At 38.5% G+C, this 19,113-nt stretch overlaps 1 protein-coding gene across 2 annotated transcripts in view; it reads right to left on the reverse strand.

Annotated features, from left to right (window-relative positions):
* LOC117966463 (transcription factor IIIB 50 kDa subunit-like) overlaps positions 1 to 19,113 on the reverse strand; it is a 34,672-nt gene that overhangs the window by 14,624 nt on the left and 935 nt on the right. The window contains exon 3 of one of the 2 annotated variants that reach the window (XM_059008508.1): positions 14,019 to 14,105. The exons of the other annotated variant lie outside the window; for it this stretch is intronic. The gene's annotated coding sequence lies outside the window, so the exon portion shown is untranslated. The remainder of the gene's footprint in view (positions 1 to 14,018; positions 14,106 to 19,113) is intronic. 2 annotated transcript variants of the gene reach the window in all.

The raw sequence follows: 19,113 nt of genomic DNA on the forward strand, positions 1-19,113 counted from the left end.
TACTTATTATTTGCTTATCGTGAAGTCCCTCAGGCATCTACTGGATTCTCCCCTTTTGAGTTGCTGTTTGGCAGGCAGGTGAGGGGTCCCTTGGATGTCTTGAAAGAGGAATGGGAGTCGCCCCAAGACAATCGTCTGAATGTTGCTTCCTATGTTCTGAAGATGAGGGATCACCTTGAAAAGATGTCTGCTTTGGCTCGAGAAAACTTGAAAGAGGCACAGAGAAGGCAGAAGACCTGGTATGATAAAAAGGCCAGATCACGGTCATTTGTTCCGGGACAGCAGGTTTTGCTCTTGCTGCCTAATAAAGAGAGCAAATTGCTAGCCCAATGGCAGGGACCGTTTACTGTGCTGGAGAAGAGAGGGCCAGTCAACTACCTAATTGAAATGCCTGACCGTCGGAAGAAGGAACAAGTGTTTCACATCAACTTGTTAAAAGAATGGTTTCCCAGAAATGAAGTAAGCCTAAACCTTTTTATTAGAGCTGTGCGGAGGAGGAGGAGCAGGAAGAGATGTACTTTCCCACCACTATTCAGAATGTGAGTTGGGATTTGACTCATCTGACCCTAAAGCAGCAAGAGGAGATTAAGTCTTGTCTAATCACAGATGTTTTTCAAGAGAAACCAGGTTATACACAGTTGGTGCAACATCAGATTCAGCTGAAGGAGATGAATCCAACTCGACAGTGGCACTATCGAGTACCAGAGAAGCTTCTGTCTGTATTAAAAACAGAAGTGGAGATCATGTTGTCCTTGGGAGTTATTGAGGAATCTGCTAGTGAGTGGAGCAGTCCCATTGTCTTGGTTCCGAAAAAAGATGGCAGTATGCGTTTCTGCATAGATTTTAGGAAGGTCAATGCCAGTACCAAATTCGATCCTTATCCTATGCCAAGGATTGATGAAATGGTGGAGAAGATTGGGAAAGCAAAATACATCAGTACTTTGGATCTCTGTAAAGGTTATTGGCAGGTTCCCATGGCACCGGAATCCAAGGAGATCACTGCGTTTCGAACACCCTTTGGTCACTACCAATTCAAAGTGATGCCTTTTGGTTTACAGGGTGCTCCGGCCACATTCCAAAGGCTGATGAATTTGGTACTGAAGGGAGATGACCGATTCGCTGCAGCCTATCTGGATGACATCGTTATATATAGCCAGACATGGGAAGAACATCTACAACATCTTACAGCTGTGATCCAAAAACTCCATCAAGCTGGACTAACTGTCAACCCTCAAAAATGTGCCTTTGCCAAGAAAACAACTAAGTACCTGGGTTATTATCTGGGTAATGGCGAGATTCGACCTCAGGTGGAAAAGGTTGAGTCTATTCGACAATGTTTACCACCTGAAACCAAGAAGCAAGTGCGCTCCTTTCTGGGTCTCATTGGGTGGTATCGAAGATTCATTCCTAACTTTTCATCCAAAGCAGTAGCTTTAACTGAGTTAATCAAAAAAGCTAGTCCTAATAAAGTTAGGTGGACTAAGGACTGTGAAAATGCTTTCCAGCAGTTAAAAGAAGCTTTGTGCAAAGATCCAGTGCTGCAGAGCCCAGATTTTAACCAACCATTTCTCGTCCAGACGGATGCATCTGGGTTGGGATTGGGGGCTGTTCTTTTACAGGGTGAAGGGGAAACCCGGAAGCCTGTTCTATATATCAGCAGGAAGTTGTTTCCCCGGGAGATAAACTATTCCACTGTAGAAAAGGAGTGTTTGGGAATCAAGTGGGCCGTAGATTCCCTGAGGTACTATTTGTTGGGCCGTCATTTCCAAATAGAGACTGATCATCGTGCTTTACAGTGGCTTGGGCGAATGAAGGATTCGAATGCCCGGATCACCCGATGGTACCTGAGCCTACAGCCATTCTCATTTGAGGTGGTTTACAAAGCTGGGAAGCAGAATGTTACTGCAGATTACCTCTCTCGAATTCCAGAGAAACCCGAGAAAGGTTAAAGGGGGGGGAAATGTGACGGTGCCGCGTCCGTCCCATGTGAACTGTGTATGGAATGATATCGGGATGCTGAAATACTTATTTACAGCTCGATTGAACTTGGACTATTTGTTGTAACCCTGCAACGATGAAAGAAATTAATACCGTTGTTGAGACGGGGACAGCATGGTTTCATTTTGTACTAATGTATTGTATTGTGTGGTTAAAAAAAAAATAAATTAAAAAAAAATTAAAAAAAAAAACACTTACCTTTGTATGGTGAAGGGCCGTGATACACGGGGTAATGATGGTGGTGATGGAGGGGAAAAGAAAACAGGCCAGAACAGAAAGGTTAAGTTAAAAACATAAATAAATAAATTAATGCGTGCTGAATGCAGTTTAATCTCCCAGCAAACGGGAAAAGGTGCACATTTTTCCGCTTGCCGTGCGATCAGCATTAGCACGCGCAAAGTTTAAAAATGTACGGTATATTTGCACATATTATCTTGCTGTTGGTTGCACGGAGGATTGTTGTGGTGTTTTAAAATTAACTATTTTAAATAAAGACTAATTTAAAGAAAAAAAAAAAAAAGAAGATTAGAAATACTTACCATTCAGCAGGAGGGTGGAGATAGAAGGCGCCATTTTGTGGGCGGAGACTAATATAACTTCGGGTTACCAAAAGTGATGTAATGCGGGCACTTTGAGTTTTATTTACCGTATTGCTGTTAATAGCTGGACCTTTGGATGCACCCAGTAGTAGCAGGGGGGAGTAGTTATTATGTAAACTAAGCCACATGCTATTTAGTTATGGGTTTGGGCAATAATCTCTGCAAGATTTGAATTTTAATGTTTATACTAGTTATTGATATTTAATGGTAAAGTATATTTGTATGGTAACTTATGAATGGGGTTTTAGTAATCTTGGTTGAGTCCCAGGGGAGGAGTTACAGATGGGTGGCTCTATAAAGGGATTCAGTTGGAGAGAGGAGGGGGGATAGCTGGTATCAGGTACAGCGTATAATGCTGGAGGTAATAGTTTTAGCCTACTAAAAGAAGTTTGGTTTGTTTAACTATTTTCTTTTTTTTTTGTATGTTAAAGAAAACAAAATAAGTTAGTTTTTTTCGATAGAGTTTGTTTGTTGCACTGGGCCACTTTATTCCAAATAAAGTTTGGACAAATTCTCTATCGACTCAACTTGTCTGTCTACCTTTTTCTGCCGTTCTGCACTACACCATAAGATCACTCGACCAACCCTACAAATGGTGGCAGCGGTGGGATGTTCCAGTGATTGGTAGCAGAAAGTAAATGGCACGGAAAGACTACAGAAGGCAAGTTAAAGTGGGAGAACGGCAGCAGTCAGTAGAATGCCAGCGAAACGGCGCCAACTAGAGGAGACTGCGGCAGAGGAGACTGGGGAAGTGGAGATGGCTGCAGCCCAGGTGACCACCGAGTCTGAGGGCCCAAGGCCAGTTTCAGCCACCAGTCGGGAGCCAGGAATGGCAGAGCTCGCTGGAATGTTTAACACATACCTCCAAGCTCAGGAGAGGAGAGAGGAGCGTATGGAAAGAGAAGAAGCAAGACAAGAACAAAGATGGAAGATCATACAGCATCAGTTTGGGCAGCTGCAAGTGGAGGTGGCGAGAGGTCTTCAAAGGGAGCATGAGGAAACAGGCAGCAGAGACAACACTTTCGGAGATTCGGAACATGTCACAGAGCCAGGGAGAGGTCCAAGATGTGACTGGAGAGACCCAAAATTACAAAAATTGGAAGATAAAGATGACATTGAGCAGTTTTTGACCACCTTTGAAAGAGTAGCCACTGCTTGTTTGTGGGATAAAGGAAACTGGGCCATACGTTTAGTTGCATTACTCACAGGAAAGGCTCGTAGTGCTTTTGTAGCCATGAATATTGAAGACACCACGGACTATGATAAAGTGAAAAAGGCAATTTTAAAAAAAATATGAGATTAACTCCGACACTTACAGACAGCGGTTCCGGTCTGCAGAAATATTGAAAGGAGAGACACCAAAGGAGCTCTATGTGCGATTGGAAGAGCAGTATAAGAAGTGGATACAGCCAGAGAAACATACCAAAGAGGAGATAGGAGAACTAATAATCTTGGAACAGTTTCTACGTATGATTAATACAGAAGTGAGGATCTGGATTAAAGAACATGATCCAGCAACAGCTCGGGAGGCAGCGCGGCTAGCAGATGTGTTTGTATCAGCTCGGAGAGGATATAAGATCTATTCCTACGCCCGTGGGTCGAGCTCTACAGGACCGGGTAAGTCTGAGGGACCGGGACAGGGTGTTGGTCAATTTAGTAGAATTAATACATATCCCATGCAAAGTGGTAAAGTTGATAAGAAAATAATATGTTATAATTGTGGAAAAGAAGGACATATTAAGCCAAGTTGCCCATTAAGAAAAGAAAAGCCATCAAATGTTAGTTATGTGCCCAGACCTAGTGAGGAGGGAGATAGGAGAAGGGGGTTGGAACAGATAACTGAGATAGCCTTGAATGGAAAGAAGGTACACGCTATATTAGATACCGGAAGCTCCCAGACACTGGTGAAGGAAGGATTAGTTTCTAGTGATTGTTTCAATGAGGGGGCTGCTCTAGGAATTAGGTGTGTGCATGGGGACGTAAAAGGTTATCCTACAGCTGATGTTTATTTAGGTATAGAGGGACAAACTTTTTTAGTCACTGTGGGTATAGTGAAGGAACTGCCATATCAAGTTTTGTTGGGCCAGGATATTCCTATTCTTGGGAAGCTGGTGCAACAGGTCCAGCCCTGTAATGTAGTGGTTACACGGTCTAAAAGTAGGCGGTTAGAACCAGGAGTTACGTCATTGCAAGACATGCCATTCTTTCATGCAGAGTTGGAGGAGGGTAGTACTAGGGTACGGAAGAGTAAAAGACAGCGGAGAACTGAAAAATTAAAATATGCCATAAAAAACAGGCAGGTGGAGTTACCTAAGGAGCATATGGCCGGGGATGATTTTGAAGTACCCACTAATTTGGGAGAGTTACAGAAAGCAGATAGTACTTTGCAGTCTCTCTTTGACCAAGTGGAGAAGGGAGGTAAGGAGAACACTGGGTGGAGGGGAGAATGTTATGTACTAGACAAGGGTTTGTTGTATAGACAGTCAGAGGAGGGGTCTCAGCTGGTTATACCACTGGAACTGAGAAATAGGATTTTATCTTTAGGACATACCATTCCATGGGCAGGCCATTTGGGTACACAAAAAACTTTAGCTCGAATTGCGCACAGATTTTTTTGGCCAGGTTTGTACAAGGAGGTAGGAGATTATATACGTTCATGTCCAGAATGTCAGGTAGCTTGTGGAGTGGGGAAAGCTAGTAAAGCACCACTAATATCTTTACCTGTAATTGAGGTTCCTTTTGAAAGGGTGGCTATGGATGTGGTTGGCCCTTTAGAAAGGAGTCGGTCAGGTAACCGGTTTATGTTGGTAATTTGTGATTATTCGACTCGTTATCCTGAGGTTTTCCCTTTGAAAAATGTGAAGGCAAGACAGGTGGCATCTGTACTGTTGCAGCTGTTTTCCAGGGTAGGCATACCACGAGAGATATTAACAGATCAAGGTACTAATTTTAGATCTGATTTGCTCAAACAAGTTTACCATTTGCTGGGGATTAAAGCAATTAAGACCACCCCTTACCATCCTCAGACCGATGGCCTGGTAGAAAGGTTTAATCGAACACTGAAGAGCATGCTGGGAAAATTTGTGAGAGATACTGGTTCCGACTGGGATCAATGGTTACCATACTTATTATTTGCTTATCGTGAAGTCCCTCAGGCATCTACTGGATTCTCCCCTTTTGAGTTGCTGTTTGGCAGGCAGGTGAGGGGTCCCTTGGATGTCTTGAAAGAGGAATGGGAGTCGCCCCAAGACAATCATCTGAATGTTGCTTCCTATGTTCTGAAGATGAGGGATCACCTTGAAAAGATGTCTGCTTTGGCTCGAGAAAACTTGAAAGAGGCACAGAGAAGGCAGAAGACCTGGTATGATAAAAAGGCCAGATCACGGTCATTTGTTCCGGGACAGCAGGTTTTGCTCTTGCTGCCTAATAAAGAGAGCAAATTGCTAGCCCAATGGCAGGGACCGTTTACTGTGCTGGAGAAGAGAGGGCCAGTCAACTACCTAATTGAAATGCCTGACCGTCGGAAGAAGGAACAAGTGTTTCACATCAACTTGTTAAAAGAATGGTTTCCCAGAAATGAAGTAAGCCTAAACCTTTTTATTAGAGCTGTGCGGAGGAGGAGGAGCAGGAAGAGATGTACTTTCCCACCACTATTCAGAATGTGAGTTGGGATTTGACTCATCTGACCCTAAAGCAGCAAGAGGAGATTAAGTCTTGTCTAATCACAGATGTTTTTCAAGAGAAACCAGGTTATACACAGTTGGTGCAACATCAGATTCAGCTGAAGGAGATGAATCCAACTCGACAGTGGCACTATCGAGTACCAGAGAAGCTTCTGTCTGTATTAAAAACAGAAGTGGAGATCATGTTGTCCTTGGGAGTTATTGAGGAATCTGCTAGTGAGTGGAGCAGTCCCATTGTCTTGGTTCCGAAAAAAGATGGCAGTATGCGTTTCTGCATAGATTTTAGGAAGGTCAATGCCAGTACCAAATTCGATCCTTATCCTATGCCAAGGATTGATGAAATGGTGGAGAAGATTGGGAAAGCAAAATACATCAGTACTTTGGATCTCTGTAAAGGTTATTGGCAGGTTCCCATGGCACCGGAATCCAAGGAGATCACTGCGTTTCGAACACCCTTTGGTCACTACCAATTCAAAGTGATGCCTTTTGGTTTACAGGGTGCTCCGGCCACATTCCAAAGGCTGATGAATTTGGTACTGAAGGGAGATGACCGATTCGCTGCAGCCTATCTGGATGACATCGTTATATATAGCCAGACATGGGAAGAACATCTACAACATCTTACAGCTGTGATCCAAAAACTCCATCAAGCTGGACTAACTGTCAACCCTCAAAAATGTGCCTTTGCCAAGAAAACAACTAAGTACCTGGGTTATTATCTGGGTAATGGCGAGATTCGACCTCAGGTGGAAAAGGTTGAGTCTATTCGACAATGTTTACCACCTGAAACCAAGAAGCAAGTGCGCTCCTTTCTGGGTCTCATTGGGTGGTATCGAAGATTCATTCCTAACTTTTCATCCAAAGCAGTAGCTTTAACTGAGTTAATCAAAAAAGCTAGTCCTAATAAAGTTAGGTGGACTAAGGACTGTGAAAATGCTTTCCAGCAGTTAAAAGAAGCTTTGTGCAAAGATCCAGTGCTGCAGAGCCCAGATTTTAACCAACCATTTCTCGTCCAGACGGATGCATCTGGGTTGGGATTGGGGGCTGTTCTTTTACAGGGTGAAGGGGAAACCCGGAAGCCTGTTCTATATATCAGCAGGAAGTTGTTTCCCCGGGAGATAAACTATTCCACTGTAGAAAAGGAGTGTTTGGGAATCAAGTGGGCCGTAGATTCCCTGAGGTACTATTTGTTGGGCCGTCATTTCCAAATAGAGACTGATCATCGTGCTTTACAGTGGCTTGGGCGAATGAAGGATTCGAATGCCCGGATCACCCGATGGTACCTGAGCCTACAGCCATTCTCATTTGAGGTGGTTTACAAAGCTGGGAAGCAGAATGTTACTGCAGATTACCTCTCTCGAATTCCAGAGAAACCCGAGAAAGGTTAAAGGGGGGGGAAATGTGACGGTGCCGCGTCCGTCCCATGTGAACTGTGTATGGAATGATATCGGGATGCTGAAATACTTATTTACAGCTCGATTGAACTTGGACTATTTGTTGTAACCCTGCAACGATGAAAGAAATTAATACCGTTGTTGAGACGGGGACAGCATGGTTTCATTTTGTACTAATGTATTGTATTGTGTGGTTAAAAAAAAAATAAATTAAAAAAAAATTAAAAAAAAAAACACTTACCTTTGTATGGTGAAGGGCCGTGATACACGGGGTAATGATGGTGGTGATGGAGGGGAAAAGAAAACAGGCCAGAACAGAAAGGTTAAGTTAAAAACATAAATAAATAAATTAATGCGTGCTGAATGCAGTTTAATCTCCCAGCAAACGGGAAAAGGTGCACATTTTTCCGCTTGCCGTGCGATCAGCATTAGCACGCGCAAAGTTTAAAAATGTACGGTATATTTGCACATATTATCTTGCTGTTGGTTGCACGGAGGATTGTTGTGGTGTTTTAAAATTAACTATTTTAAATAAAGACTAATTTAAAGAAAAAAAAAAAAAAGAAGATTAGAAATACTTACCATTCAGCAGGAGGGTGGAGATAGAAGGCGCCATTTTGTGGGCGGAGACTAATATAACTTCGGGTTACCAAAAGTGATGTAATGCGGGCACTTTGAGTTTTATTTACCGTATTGCTGTTAATAGCTGGACCTTTGGATGCACCCAGTAGTAGCAGGGGGGAGTAGTTATTATGTAAACTAAGCCACATGCTATTTAGTTATGGGTTTGGGCAATAATCTCTGCAAGATTTGAATTTTAATGTTTATACTAGTTATTGATATTTAATGGTAAAGTATATTTGTATGGTAACTTATGAATGGGGTTTTAGTAATCTTGGTTGAGTCCCAGGGGAGGAGTTACAGATGGGTGGCTCTATAAAGGGATTCAGTTGGAGAGAGGAGGGGGGATAGCTGGTATCAGGTACAGCGTATAATGCTGGAGGTAATAGTTTTAGCCTACTAAAAGAAGTTTGGTTTGTTTAACTATTTTCTTTTTTTTTTGTATGTTAAAGAAAACAAAATAAGTTAGTTTTTTTCGATAGAGTTTGTTTGTTGCACTGGGCCACTTTATTCCAAATAAAGTTTGGACAAATTCTCTATCGACTCAACTTGTCTGTCTACCTTTTTCTGCCGTTCTGCACTACACCATAAGATCACTCGACCAACCCTACAATATATATATATATATATATATATATATATAAAAAAAAATATGTCAGCATTGTCTATTAGGAAATATCTGTTTTGCACTGTATGTGTGTCATTTGTTTCTTAATGTTATAATTGGAAGATACACGGATTATTAATTTCGTAAACTCGCAACGCTTTAAACAGGTTTGTGTCCCGCCCCTATGTATTTATTTATTATTATTTGTATTTGTTTGCGGCGCGGATAAAAGTGCTGCGTCTTGTTATTGTTTATAATTTAAAAACCCCGTGAGGATGCGTGACTGATCAGCTACTGATTATTTAACTAGCTGACAGTCACGCATCCTTACCAAACGCGTGCAGACTGTGGCCGAGGAGTAAGAAGATAATTAACAGCTAGTTAACCCCTCGGCCAGAGTATAAGAACCTGCAGCTGTCCGTGCTGCAGGGTGGAGTGTAGAGAGGAGAGTACGAGAGAGCGGAGAGAGAGAGAGAGAGAGAGGAGAATATAAAAAGAACAATTGCTATATTTAAAATTATACTTGTTTCTGTTTGTTTGGCCATCGCGCCTTTTTGTTTTGTGTTTTGTTATTGTTTAAATCTTTTGTTTTTGGTTTGTTTATTTAATAAATCCAGCCGAGTGCCGTAGCATTCAGCTTCACCCGCCCATCCATTGTTTTGGTTCAGTTACTTCCTGGTCCGTGACGTCACCACACCTCACCACTGCAGGCCATCCTGCCACAAGGTTATTCTTACTTCAATCAATATCATTGGTTATTAACCATTATACAATCCTTTCGAATTCGCAGACTTTCTCATGTAACATTGTTCTACGCACCTGGGTGTAGAAATAGAAACACTTCCTATTGAGATCAGAGGTTAGGATTTGCTGTCTGTTTTTGAATCTCGCCTGAAAAGCCACTTCTTTAAAATTGCCTTTTCTTCTGCTGTTATTATATTCTTTATTTCTAATTGTGTTAGTATTTTGTAGGTATGCTAACAGTGTGAAGCGCTTTGAGATTTGGTTATGAAAGGTGCTATATAAAGTCAAGATTATTATAATTAGTAGTATATATTATTATTGTTTATTTCCACAGACAGGTGCATCATTCCCTGTTATTGTGCTGAAATGAAAAGTTCTTCAACAGTAAACAGAAGCCACTGGCATTGTCAAAAGTGCAAAAGTACTATTCAACGACAACATAACTTTAAACACATAGAAAAACATATTTAAATCCTACAATTGTTTTATACATTTTTTTAGTATTACTACAACATATATATATATATATATATATATATATATATATATATATATCTATATATATCTATATATATATATATATATATCTATATATATATATCTATATATATATATATCTATATATATATATATATATATATCTATATATATATATATCTATATATATATATATATATATATATATATATATATATATATATATATATATTTTACAGGGAGCATAATTAAAAGCAAAGATAAAGGTAAGCTTATGTCCCTTGTATTTTTCCTCTAATCCCTTAATTAAATACATTTAAGTGTTTCTTAGTATTACCATTTATAATTAATAAGGTTGGATGCACGATTATAATAGCCTACTGTTTTTCTATTAAATGTAGTACTTAACCAAATATCTGCAGCAGCATGTACTTCACCAGAAGACTGAAATCCAGCTTGATCTCCATAACAAGTCATTTTAATTTGATTGTTTCTTGGGCCAATGCAATCTTGTCTTTCACTTTCATTTTACTAGGATTGCAAACATTTACTTTCATCTGTATACCAAAAGGTGTGTTCTATGTAATGGTTTTGGTGGTATAGACTTCTGACCATTGACAACTATGTCTGTAATCTATATTTTGTTTCATTTGCGAGTTAAGGGCTGATTGAGTGTCAGCAAATTCAAACTATCTTGACATCTGTGCTCCGTTTTGTTTGTCATGGTTACTTCTAGAAATGTAAGATAGGAGGACGAATCAGATAAAATAACCGCAATGTAATTTCAAAATTTATAATACGAGTAGAGCAACCCAACATATGAAGCTATACATTGTGTCATCATTATGCAAAGCACGGTTTGGAAGTCATGCATCACTGCGACGTCATGCTTTGCATCAACATGGAACACCAAAGGATCCTACTTATTGTGTTGATCTAATAAATGGTATATTTTACTGCAAAAGAAAAAAAAGTGGACAAAGGGCACCAGTCCATCTTCGTAAATCTATCACTGCACGAGTTATTGATTGTGAATCAGAACATTGTATGGAGTTTATGGCCCTTGCTCCCAGAAGTGGAAATCCTGGACTAGAATGCATTCATCTGCAGAGAACAGGCACCTCACTACCACACACACCTCCATCTCCATTACAAGATCAGGATCTCCTAAATATGTTGGATAGTAGCACGATTTCCAATTTTAGGGAAAATGAATGTATTACTATGCGATCTCAAGCAGTAACTGAAGGAGTATGTGCCATTTACGCATTTTTTTTTTTTTAATGCACATAGCTTTTCTGACTGATTTGTGTACTTTTCAGTGCACACAGGTAAAACTTTTTGGTGTCGTTCTGGGAGAACTCGTGTTACATTTGACACCAAAACAGGTCAGTGGCACGGTCTATGTAAAGGCAGTGGAAAAATGGCACAATGTGTTCACAGATCTCTCAATGTGGTATATTTATGAAGAACGCAGAGATTTATTCTGTGGAATTAGAATACAGAAAAATGTGACTGAAGAAGCAGACAGTGACAGCATGCATGAGAAATGTTTTGATTTGGATGATCCCTGCTTTGATGTCCATGAATATCCCCCAGACAAAGAACATGCAGTTAAGATGGTTAATTATGGACGAACAAACGTATTCCAGAAGAATTACCAGATGACATTTCAAAACATGAAAAAGAATTACCAGAACAATTTGTGCATATGAAACCACCTGCCCTTATTGTACTGGACCAACCTCACCACAACTTTTAACACCAAAAATAGTTACCAAAAATGCAGTTGTGTATGGACTTAAGGTCCACAAAGGTTAGTGTTTTAAATTTTGCAACAGTCATTAATAATTATATATGAAACCCTTTTTATTTATTTTTAACATTGCTTGTGTTGTGATACGTAGGCATCAACATGCATGTGAAGACATGCCCGGTCTGTGAAACTCCTGTCCGTTTTCAAGACTACAATTCTGGATTCCATAATTAATGACCGGGTTTTCCTAAGCCTTCCCCTGTGCATTCTTCTAACAGCGGCACTACAGTGAGTTTTAGTCTTTAAATTAATTTAGCTGTAATGTATCTGTTACTTTTTAGACAATATATACTGATCTAGGAACACCACCTACTTGTATAATAGTTTTTTTTTTTTTATGTTATGCCTTTGTGATAAGCGTTTATTTATTTTTTTTGCAGAACCACACAGCAATTGGCTGCTTCCTGACCACAATGGAAGATTTTATGGCCATTCAAGTGCATCATGATACTTTAAGAAAGGCATTTTTTCATTTTCCTGCACAGAGACAATAATCATACAATTATTTTTGCTTTCGATGTGGTCACCACCCACCTGTTATTTCAGATGCTAGCTGGAAAACGGCATTTGACATTCCTGGTGAGTATGCACACTTATTTTATTTCTGGAATGTTAAGAGTAGCCAACAGAAACGAGAGAAAGGAGTGGAAATGACCTTTGTCCTGCATTGAACTGAAAACACCTTATCATCAGGATAAAGAGCATTTGTTAATATCCAACAAAAATAGTACAATTGCATTTATTTACACTCCTAGTCAGTCTGTTCAAGAGACCAAAGGTGGATGAAGTACCTAAAGAGGATCATGTTGTTAACGTTGAGACCACGTGGCAAAATATGGAGCAGGAACTTATTGCATATGGCCAAAGTGATGGCGAGTACTTAAAAAGGTTAAAATGATGTGCTTTTAAGATCTAAGCAGCATTTCATCTCGCAAAGAAAACATTTGTAGATTAGAAGATTACTTAATGATCCATGTCACTAATGTTTGTAATATTTTTACATGGTGTTTTTATGGCAAAATAGGTGCTATATCTATGCCTGTTTTAAAAAAACACATGCTCATTTCTTTATTTAATCATTTTAGGTGCTGCTAGTAAAAATCCCTTTTCTAGACCTTTGTCTTATTCAGCTTTTATACCGTGGATTGGTGCTGCAAGTAGGATAGGTCAAACACTGCCAAAAACTGAAGCATTAAAGGGCATGCCAAGCAGAAAAAAACTGAGGAGTGCCAAATTAAAGAGACAACCAGAATTGATGAGGACAAGCGAATAGATGTTATTGAATCTCGAAAGGTAGTAATTACTATAAATTGAAACATATAAGATTATAAGCTTATTATACTTAACTTCCACATTCAGCCAACAATACTATGTCTTTTATGTTGAAAGTCAGAGGTGACTATATATGCTATATTTGTAGAAATCTGTTAATCAAATGTTACCTGGTAGAAAGAGCAGTACATTTTAAATTAATGCTTATTGTACTTGGAGTGCAAAAATGAATACGATTTGATTTTTCCACAGGCTAGTAGAGGTCAACTGGCGGCAACATGTCAAGAACTGGGTGTGTCTGGTGTAGGTTCTCGAACAGACCTTATCAATAGACTACAGGAGCTATTGCTCTATAAAGACATTTATCCAAAGATGTTTGTTAAACTGCAAAAAACTGGAGGTAGGAATTAACTAAGAATCACTAAATTACCGAAGTTCCTATTTTATTACTACAGAAAAAGATGGCAAAAGTTTATTTTTATAACTCTGAATATTACACATTTGACTATTTCTATTTCCTCCTTTTCTTCTCTGAAGGCGGTGTGTTACACATGGGATGCATGCACTCTGTGGTATATTACCACCCTCCTCTTTGGTGGCAAGAGTCTGCCCAAGACCACTGTGATGCATTACTGAGTTTCAAACACCCTCCGAACATGTACATATCTGACATTGCCGGTAGAGTTGAAAGACACACCAATAACCGTACAGAACAGAAGTGTTTTCAGCCACATGATGGTAGGCTCTGTGCAGCCACAGAAGAAAATATCCAGAGTGCTCAAGAAAAGACATTAAAAATAGACTTACCTTGGCTGGCTGCACTAAAGTTCAAAGGTTTAAGTGTGCAGACAGAACATGCAGCAGCTGATAGATATACCCAAGTACATCCTTCCACTGGAACGAAAGAGCGTTATTCACTCTATGATCGTTTTCAAGAAAAAAAAATTCAAAACGAGACCAGAAGGATTGAGAAGTATGACATTTTCGCATTGAGGCTAATCTTTCACCTTCACAATGAAAAGATAAAATCGACATTTCCATAAACATACAAAGACACTAACATTGGATCCTTTGGAAATGATGGAAGATTGGCAATTTATGGAGCAGGTTAGTATATTATTATTATTTATTTTCTTAGCAGACACCCCTTATCCAGGGCAACTTACAATTGTTACAAGATATCACATTATTTTTACATACAATTACCCATTCTTACAGTTGGGTTTTTACTGGAGCAATCTAGGTAAAGTACCTTGCTCAAGGGTACAGCAGCAGTGTCCCCCAGCTGGGATTGATTCCACGACCCTCCGGTCAAGAGTCCAGAGCACTAACCACTACTCCACACTGCTGCCCGTACTATAGTAACTATTGTATTTTATGCAGTTCTGCTTAAATGTTATACTTATAATGCTATACTTACTCATGTTATCAATTATTTTATGATAACACTTTGATAGTATCTAACAAATACATTTGAAGCTGTGATCATTTATGAAATATGATTGTACCATATTTTGATGCATTTTAATTTTATAATTTATTTTGCTTATAGAGCAAAGAATGCAGGCAGTAAATATGAAAAAGGAATCGCCTTCAGCAAGCGAGAAGAGAGCTTTATCAGGACTTAAATAGGGGGGAAAACATGTTGACATGTTCCCCATACAAAAGGAAAATAAGGTATTGAAAATAACTTCAGTTTAAAACCAAAAAAAGTAAAATTCTGTTCTATGAATGCAATTGTTACACGGAAAGTTAATACAAATCTTGTTATTTTCAGGAGCAACTAAGCAAGCTTTTTCAAGAAGGAAACAAAGAATACCAGATTGTTATCCGAGAGCACAGCAGCACAGTAACAACAAGAGACATGAAAAGTTTGTGCCCGCCTCAGGTTCTATTATCAGAAAAAGATATAGACGAGGACAGGGCTGGTCTGCCTTGGTTAACGGATGATGTAAGTATACTAATTTGAGTAACTGAGTACATAAAAATATAAAAATAATGTGATATCTGTATAATGTGAAATAATGTATAATGTGATATCTTGTAACAATTGTAAGTCGCCCTGGATAAGGGCGTCTGCTAAGAAATAAATAATAATAATAATAATAATAATAAAGCACTTCATTCTAAGCTGACGTTTATATCCTTTTTAAAAGGTTGTCAATGCAAGAATTAGACAGATAGCATCTGGACAAAAGAGTGTAAGTGGATTAAGTAAAAATTTGAAAATAAAAGTTTACATCAAAATCATAATTCAAGTGAAACATACTTGACAGGTACACGTGATTGAGACTTTTTGGTTTACACTTTAGTGGAGAGACTGGAAACCACCCCAAAAAATACATGATCGCAGTCTGCAATGTATAAAAGGTATGTACAAAAATATATATTTGTGTTCTCATCTTCACTGTTATTTTTAAAGCAAAGTAATATATGTTGATGTTTTATTACAGAATATTCAGAAAGATACCAAGCTTTTGTTTACACATGTTGTGGGCCATTCATGCCCTGAATCAGGAAACCATTTCATTCTATGGGTAAGTGTGTTACGGTACATTTTCTTCAGTATCGGTTGATGATACTTAAACCATGTGAGTAAGGAATTACACACACTAGTGTTATCACAATTTGATAACAATGTTTCAAAGGTCTATCCAAGGAAGGAAAATCTTCATTACTGTTATTCGGTGATGTAAGGGGTCCCCTTGTGTTGGAATGACAGTGTATTAAAAAATTGACAATTCATTACTTTTATACAAAAAAAAACTTTACCTAGAAAGTTTTGGCATTAAAATTAGGATCAAGGTGTTTAACAGAGCATATTTTTAAAAAGTTTTTTTTGATGGAAGACTGCAATATATTACAGTGTATGACTCCCTTGGCTTATTGAACATAAGAAAGTTTACAAACAAGAGGAGGCCATTCAGCCCATTTTGCTCGTTTGGTTGTTAGTAGCTTATTGATCCCAGAATCTCATCAAGCAGCTTCTTGAAGGATCCCAGGGTGTCGGCTTCAACAACATTACTGGGGAGTTGGTTCCAGACCCTCACAATTCTCTGTGTAAAAAAGTGCCTCCTATTTTCTGTTCTGAATGCCCCTTTATCTAATCTCCATTTGTGACCCCTGGTCCTTGTTTCTTTTTTCAGGTCTAAAAAGTCCCCTGGGTCGACATTGTCATACCTTTTAGGATTTTGAATGTTTGAATCAGATCGCCGCGTAGTCTTCTTTGTTCAAGACTGAATAGATTCAATTATTTTAGCCTGTCTGCATACGACATGCCTTTTAAACCCAGGATAATTCTGGTTGCTCTTCTTTGCACTCTTTCTAGAGCAGCAATATCCTTTTTGTAACGAGGTGACCAGAACCCACAACCCTCCAGTCAAGAGTCCAGAGCCCTGACCACTACTCCACACTGCATGCATAATTAACAAATACTGTCACAATTGAAAAATGCAGAAGTTATATAAGAAAAAGAAAAAAAAAACAGAATAGTAGCATTACAGGAAATGGGAACATTTTGGTTTGTTTTATATGGGTCAAACTTAATCTCTGCAGGACAGCACAACTGCGCAACCACAATATTGAGCATTTTCCATTTGTATAATGATTTAAAATATGTTTATATAGAATAGGCTTGATCTGTTCTTTCAAATATGGTTCATACCTTTTACTTTCAAAGTAAAAAATACCAAAGCATGACAACATCCATTTATGGATGTATCAGCAATATATAATTTTGCAGCAACTATTCACAATACTAATGCAAATAAAATGCAGTAACAGATTAAGCAAAATGTAGCAAAACAAAGTTCCTTAAGTATTATTCGATAACTACCTGATATACAGACTAGGCCTACACTTGGTTATAGGTGCCGCCTTGAGGACTTAGAATCCTTGGAAACATTTGTACACTAACCATTTACGAGCCATGTATTAAGACACGTCTGGTTAAAAAACAATATATCTACAACTAAATCTCTACGAAACTCATCAGAAAACCCGCTACACCATGTTTGTTTTATTACTGTCAGTGTATTTTGTAGTTAAGGCTATCATAATGCATATGTAGGCTATATATTATACCAGCAAGTTTTATAACAAGAAAATATTTACCTTATATAAAAAGATAACGTTTCTGGAAGTGTAAAATCAATTTTCTAAATACACATGATAATGGTAACGGGTCCCAAGCACATTATTATAAACTTAAACACTGGTATGAATTACTGAAAGATACGTATTTGGAAAACAACATAACCGGCAATAAAGAAAATGAAAAGGAAACTGTGAAATCATAACATAACAGCGACACACACACACTGTGAAATCATAACATAACAGCAACAGCTGGAGTGGTCCGGACCACGGGCCACAGAATGCTACAACCCCTTCTGCGACCCCAGGCCATGGTTAATGTCGAACCCTGATTACACACACACACACACATTATATATATATATATATATATATATATTATATATATATATATATACACACACACACACACACACACACACACACACACACACATATATAAGAACATAAGAAGAAGAACATAAGAAAGTTTACAAACGAGAGGAGGCCATTCAGCCCATCTTGCTCGTTTGGTTGCTAGTAGCTTATTGATCCCAGAATCTCATCAAGCAGCTTCTTGAAGGATCCCAGGGTGTCAGCTTCGACATCATTACTGGAACTGGGAGTTGGTTCCAGACCCTCACAATTCTCTGTGTAAAAAAGTGCCCCCTATTTTCTGTTCTGAATGCACCTTTATCTAATCTCCATTTGTGACCCCTGGTCCTTGTTTCTTTTTTCAGGTCAAAAAAGTCCCCTGGGTCGACATTGTCTATACCTTTTAGGAATTTGAATGTTTCAATCAGATCGCTGCGTAGTCTTCTGTGTTCAAGACTGAATAGATTCAATTATTTCAGCCTGTCTGCATATGACATGCCTTTTAAACCCAGGATAATTCTGGTTGCTCTTCTTTGCACTCTTTCTAAAGCAGCAATATCCTTTTTGTAACGAGGTGACCAGAACTGAACACAATATTCTAGGTGAGGTCTTACTAATGCATTGTAAAGTTATAACATTATTTCCCTTGATTTAAATTCAACACTTCTCACAATATATCCGAGCATCTTGTTGGCCTTTTTTATAGCTTCCTCACATTGTCTAGATGAAGACATTAGGAGTCAAACTCCTAGGTCTTTTTCACAGTTTCATTCTTCCATTTCAGTATCTCCCATATGATATTTATAATGCTAACCATGTTAACCACTCCCTAATCCATGTGCATGCATTTCCTTGAATCCCTACTGCGTTCAGTTTGAGAATTAATCTTTTATGCAGACTTTGGCAAAAGCTTTCTGGAAATCTAAATAAACCATGTCGTATGCTTTGCAATTATTCATTGTCAAAAAAATCAAGTAGGTTAGTTAGACACGATCCCCCTTTCCTAAAACCATGCTGACTGTCTACCAGGATATTGTTACCATATAGGTAATTTACCATTTTAGATCTTATTATAGTTTCCATAAGTTTACATATAATAGAAGTCAGGCTTATTGGTCTGTAGTTACCTGGTTTTATATACACACACACACATACACTACGTATGTATGTATGTATGTAACAGTTTTGAATGTACACACAAGGGTTAAATTATTTTTTAAAACAAACAAACAAACAAAAAAAACTCAAAAGTGGATTAAACACGCCTGTTAGTACTGTACAGGTAAATGATAGGAGTAGACGTGACTGAGTAGATATATTCGTTAAACTAAACATGTTTGTCCTAAATAAAAATATAAAAAAAGTTACAGGGTAAAAAAAAAAAAAAAATTATAAATTTCAAAACGTGCAGTGGTAATTCCAAAATCCTACACGTACTGTCACCAGTACAAGA

Source organism: Acipenser ruthenus, chromosome 37 (genome assembly GCF_902713425.1).
Source record: "Acipenser ruthenus chromosome 37, fAciRut3.2 maternal haplotype, whole genome shotgun sequence".
Taxonomy (NCBI): domain Eukaryota; kingdom Metazoa; phylum Chordata; class Actinopteri; order Acipenseriformes; family Acipenseridae; genus Acipenser; species Acipenser ruthenus.